The sequence below is a fragment of the Cornus florida genome, unplaced genomic scaffold, assembly GCF_030987335.1.
Source record: "Cornus florida cultivar Cherokee Brave unplaced genomic scaffold, ASM3098733v1 CherokeeBrave_3.0.0_Hap2_Chr03, whole genome shotgun sequence".
Lineage (NCBI taxonomy): Eukaryota > Viridiplantae > Streptophyta > Magnoliopsida > Cornales > Cornaceae > Cornus > Cornus florida.
In genome coordinates, this window is record NW_026775573.1 from 42,398,544 (window position 1) to 42,404,653 (window position 6,110).

At 34.7% G+C, this 6,110-nt stretch overlaps 1 non-coding gene across 1 annotated transcript; it reads right to left on the reverse strand.

The window, feature by feature from the left end:
• Positions 1 to 5,715: 5,715 nt before the first annotated feature.
• Positions 5,716 to 5,824, reverse strand: LOC132302079 (small nucleolar RNA R71). The gene has a single exon (XR_009480724.1). It is a non-coding gene; the product is annotated as a small nucleolar RNA R71 (small nucleolar RNA).
• Positions 5,825 to 6,110: the final 286 nt, after the last annotated feature.

Consider the following 6,110-nt stretch of genomic DNA (forward strand, 5'->3'; position numbering starts at 1 on the left):
GGAAACCCTAGATGAATGGAAAAACTCCCAAATGGTGTATAGCTCTCTAATCTTTATCCTCCTCTCCAAGTTGTATATGATTGTCTATGATTGTGTATGTGTAAAAATGGCTCAAAATCCTTATATAGGTAGCTCAAGTGTCACACCCAATGGCCAGGTCTCGTGCACTAGGGCCCTTTCAATGATTGCACCACGAGCCATCTTTTAATGAGCTGGACTCTGTTTGATTTCAGACTTAAAGAGGTTCGATCTATCGAATTCCGATCGAACTCTGGCCAGATCCATCGAAGTATGACTAGATCAATCCATTCTTGGCGGCGCCTTTTTGGAATACGACAAATCTCTGAGATTTTTTTGGGATATTTTGGGAAAAAGACAAAAGTGGTAGGTGGGTATACGATCAAAGAAGTTCGATCGATCGGAAGAATGGTGAGATCGATTGAAGATGAAAATTCTTGAGAATAAGGACAAGGGGTTTGATCCATCTTGATGAGGTTGGATCGATTACTGTGAGATTGATCGAAGATTGGTCAGATAGATCGAAACTTGCTGTTTTCCACCACTTTGCTTCTACTTTGCTCCTTTCTTCCATTCAGCTTGAGATAGCTTCTTTTATGCTCTAATTTAGCTGAATTGATATTTTGGGGATAAGCGCCTGAAAAGGGCAATAATATGAAATTAGTCTAAGATGGGAAAATAAGATAGATAAAGGTTATAGAATACTCAAGCTTAAGGGGTTTAAATGTGCACTTTTCAATGCTCATCAGAAAATATGAGTGATACTTATGTCTAGTCTTACCACAGAAAATGCAATGCAATAGTTTAGGCATGTAAGACATATCAGAATGCAATGAATTAGACAAACGAGGTTTAGGCATATCAACAAGTTTAATAAAAATTGTTTTACCTTGACCACTAGATGAACCTCTAACAATACCTAACCCAATCTTATTGTTTACATCTTTTCCCACGTTGATTACCTTATTTAAATTATTTTGACTTATATTGAACCCTTTCAGTTTATCTTGTTTAGATTTTAATTCAATTTTAAGATAATCATTTTTCAAAGCAAGACATTCTCTTAATGAGTTAGCAATACGTACCTTATCCTCAAGAATGATAATCTGCTTCTCAAGCTCAGTGATTACAGAATTGCTTTCAAAAGCTTTCCTTTTGCCTTCATCAATTTGTTTTTTTAGATCTTCATTCTCTCATTTTGCTTGCATAAGCTCCTTTGCTAGCTTATTAATTGCCTGTTTGACTTCTATGGGTTTTTTTACCATCTTTTTAAATTTTTCATCGTCTTTTTCAGCCTCTTCCACCTGTTCATCGTCTTTATTATCTGAAATGTCTGGGTCAGATAAACGAACGACATGAGGACCTCTTTCAAGAAAAGCGACATAAGAAAAATCATTAGTATCATCATGAGGAGAATCATTATCACTTAAAGTAGAATTTTCAGGCATAGAAACTTTCATTACTTTTCCTTTATTCCTATCCTTTTGTTCTTTCATATAACTAGGACAAACAATGGATACATGACCTTTGCCACCACAATTCCAGCAAATAAATTTAGTTTCTTTTGATTCTTCTACATTCTTTTCATTAAACCAAAACTTTGACGTTTTGTCAAAATTTTGAGGATTAGCCATGTTGTTATTCCTTCTCCTCTGTTGCCTTTGCAAAATCTGACTGAATTGCCTTGATAAAAATGCAAGATCATCATCAGAGTCATCATCCACAAAATTCTCAACCTGTGTAGATTTTAAAGCAAGATTTTTCTCCTTCTGATTTAAATCAAAGTTCTGTATCTCAATTTTTTTTAAAGAACTCACCATCTCATCAACTTTATAGGTATTCAAATCCCAATGTCCATTGATGGTTTCAACTCTAATCTAAAATCTTTTAGGTAAAGACCTTAAGATTTTCTCACAGATTTTCTTATCACTAACTTTTTTACCTAAGTGACGCAGTTCAGAAATTAATTCAAGAAGACTAGAATAAAAATCAGAAAAGGAATCATCTTCTTTCATCATGATGTTCCCAAATTTTTGAGAATGCATCTGAATTTTAGACAACTTCACTTTTGAAGTTCCTTCATAAGTAACCTGCAAAATATCCCAAGCTTCTTTAGCTGTTTTACAATTAGAAATTCTAGCAAATTCAGATAGAACAATAGAATTAATAATTGAATATAAAGTTTTGCCATTGGCATCATTACGCCCAGTTTCAATAGCAGTAAAAGCAAAAGTATCGTTTAATTCTTTGATTACTTTACCATCCACAGTTGTATCTACTGTAGGTCGTGTATACCCAGATTCAACTATTGCCTAAGTTTTACCACCAAAATTTTGCAAATATACTCTCATATTTGATTTCAAAAAATTGTAATTATCTCCTTCAAATAAAGGACCATGTTGATTAGAACCGCCTTATTTCAACGCATAAGACATGATTTTGAAAACAATTTTTGAAAAAATAAAACAAATCAAAACTTTCCAACAAGGATTAACTCAATGTGTAGAGATTGTCTCTGAAACCAATTTGTGAGTTGTACGCAGTGGAATGTACTTAAAAAGTTTTGATTATTTAAAAATAGATCTGTGTCTTTACCAACTTTCTTTATTTTAGCAATTTATAAATCAATATCATACAATATAAAATAAAGCAAAGTAAAGTTAGAGATGACACTAGGATTTTAGCGAGGAAACCCCAGTTGATAAAATAAGTCAACTGTTTGTATGGGAAAAACCTCATGGACTATGCAGTCCAAAGTAAACCGATCCACTATGCTTGAAACAAAGTACACTGAACTTTGACTCTGGCTCACTGATAAGTGCTTAAATGTTGCACATTTCAGCACCTAAGTTAGGGTATTTCAGTCTTTGCATTTATCTTAATTTCATGTTTTAGTCCTAATTTATGTTTATGTGTATTTCAGGGTAATAAAGTTAAAATGAGCTAATTTTGGTTCACTAAAACCTTTTTGGAGTCGAGCAAAGATATTTAGAAAAGCTCAGAAAATGGCAAAAAGGAGGTCGCAACCCATTGCTTTATAGTGTGTTTATTCTTCAAAAGCGGTCAATCTCAGGCCTTTGATGATGTTCCCAAAGATGAAGAAGCAAACTAATGAGCTCGGGGCCAAAATGGAGCTAAATAGGGCTTAAAGGAAATTTCCAACTCTTGGGGGATCGATCCCCTAGGGTGGGGGATCGATCCCCCAGGACTTGGCAACATTATAGGATTTTCTTATTGTTTGGGCTTATTTTGTGAACTATTGGGCTTTAATAGGGTTATTATTTAAGGCCTAGTGAGCCATTAGTTTAGGGTTAGTTTTTATTTTATTTAGGAGAGAGTTTTATTATTTTATTATTAAGTTTTTTATTAAGTTTTATTTTATTTTTTTTCTGGACCGTGATATTACGTTCTCTCTGGGGGAAAAAGGAAAAGCTAGGGTTTGAAGAACATTTTTACAGAGGCTTTGTCTACAATTGAAGGAAGAAGAAGAAGGAGCCAAAAGATGTAGATGGAGCTTGTTGACACCATGAATCATCTTCTCCATGAGCTAGTTCTTCACTTAGGGCTTGGATGAGCCCTAAGTTCATGTAACCTAAACCTTTGTTTTTCTTTTCTTGGGGAATTATTAAGTTGTAATTAAATATTTGGCCTTGTGATTTATCTATATATACATGCTTGATTTGACAAATTAGGGCTTGTATTGATTAATTCTTCCATTGAAATCTCCAAGTTGATTGTATGTCTATATATGATTAATTAGGGATTTTATTCTTCATTAGATGTTTGAAAATTAATTCTTCCATTGATTCTATATGAAAATTACATGTCTATGTGTGATTGATTTAGAATTATACTCTACACTAGATACTTCTTTTAGTTGTGTTTAGTGATGGCCATAGCATGAGACTTAGTTGATACAATTGTAAATTAATTTGATGGATAAAGGCTTAATCTTGATGGGTTGTTCTACAAATTAGCTTATTGTCATTAGGTAATTGTAGTAAAGTAGGCAATTTGTGCTTGATTATGTTAATCCATACTTCTAATTACAATTAGTATTATCCTCTTGTTTGATGTGTGCTTTTATCGAATACATTTGTGAATGTGTATGGTGGGTTATGACGTAGTCTTGAATGGGTTCTACACTTTAGTTTAATTGTCATTAGGTAAACAATTCATTCTTGATGTTGATAATCTATGCTTACGATTGTGATTTGTGATGATAATGTGACCACATCTATAATTACACTAATGAATTCCCCATTAATTGAAAACATATGGTTAATTGCATGAGCTTAGTGGTGAATCCTAACCCTAAGACTCTCTTCATATCTCTTTAATTCTTAGTTTAATTTAATTTAATTTACTTGCATTGTCATTTCTATTTCCATGCTTTCGATTTAACTCTAGTTTAATTACTTCACCAAAAATCTTTTGCTCTCTCTCTCTTTCTCTCTCTCTCTTGTGCAATCTCATTCGCACTAAAATCAAGTTTAATCCCAACACGTGTTCAATCCCTTGGGTTCGATCCCTTCTCACTTCATACTACATAGTATAAGTGTCTAGCGGTTTATAAATGTAAACTATGATGCCCGCTTGATACCATTTCCAAAACCAAAGTGTTGTGCATTATTTTGTGCACACGCTCGGGTCACATCATAATTTTGGCGCCGTTGTCGAGGATTGACAGTTTAGTTGGAATTGAATTAGGCATCAGGGTTAATTTGATTGTTTTCTTTAAATTACTATTTTCTTACAAATCCCTCTTGTTCAATTAGGTACTTGAAAAGAAGAGGAGTAAGCATTGGATCTTGGCACCATTGTGACGTTGTTGCTACAGACTTTCGTGAGCTTCCTTGAATTTCTTTTACTATAATTGTTCAATTCTCTACATGCTTGCGAGATAGCCCTTGTCGAGGCTATCACATTGTTTAAATTCTTGTCCAAGCATAAGCCCAAAATGAGGCTATTACTTTCTTGATAGAAAGCATCAGCCCGTGTGGAGGCAATTTAATTTTGTGCATTGATATAACATGGGAGTATGGGAACATCGTACGTGGAGGTGGTGAATTGTTGTTGATTGTTGTTGTGGTTTGTTGTTTCTAGGAAAATTCTTCCCATTCTTGATTATCCCACATTTAATGGAAAACCAATTCTAAAATCTAGGGCATATGGAGAATCTAGGCGAGTATCACCCTCTTAATGGGCATCCACCTCAAGGTGTGCATCCACCCTTGAGAACTTCACATCTTAATGTGTTTCCACAACCCAATCAAATGCAACAACCTCCAATAATACAAATCCATCCTCAAGATCATGTAGTTTATCCCCCAAATCCTAAATTATCTCTTCGGGATCACTACACTCCAAATGAATATAATGCACCAACATGCATCAGGTTGCCAAACTTTCGGGCGACTCATTATGAAATCAAGCCCGCAACCATCCAAATGTGCCCCATTTTCTTTGGGGTGAGCAATGAAAAACCACATAAACATTTGGATGAGTTTTTGGAAGTTTGTTCAACCGTAAAAATTATGGACCTTCCGGAAGAAGTCTTAAAAATGAAGCTTTTCCCTTTCACTCTTCGGGAAAAGGCTAAATATTGGTTCAATAACTTGAGGGCAAATTCAATCACATCTTGGGCTCAATTACAATATGAATTCCTAAAAAAAATTTACCCCCTAAGTAGAACCGATGCTATGAGAACTTCTATCCGTGAATTCTCCCAAAATGAGGGAGAACCTTTACATGAAGCATGGGAGTGTTTGAACGATTTGCTACGGAAGTGTCCACATCACGACATTCCTAAGTGGCAATTAGTTCGCTGCTTCTATGAAAGCCTATCCGATACCAAAAAAGGTATGGTTGATGCTTTATGTGGAGGAGCCTATTTGGATAAAAATGAAGACGATGTGTGGCATCTTTTTGATCGCATAAGCGAAATTTCAATGCATCGTTCTTCATTGTTCCGATTTAGCCAAAATTTGAATGAAGGAGGGAAGAAAACCTCCAGTCTTTCTCAAGTGGAGACTTCCATGGAAATTGCCGCCGAAGTCAAAAATCTTACTCAAAGGTTTGATAAATTTCTT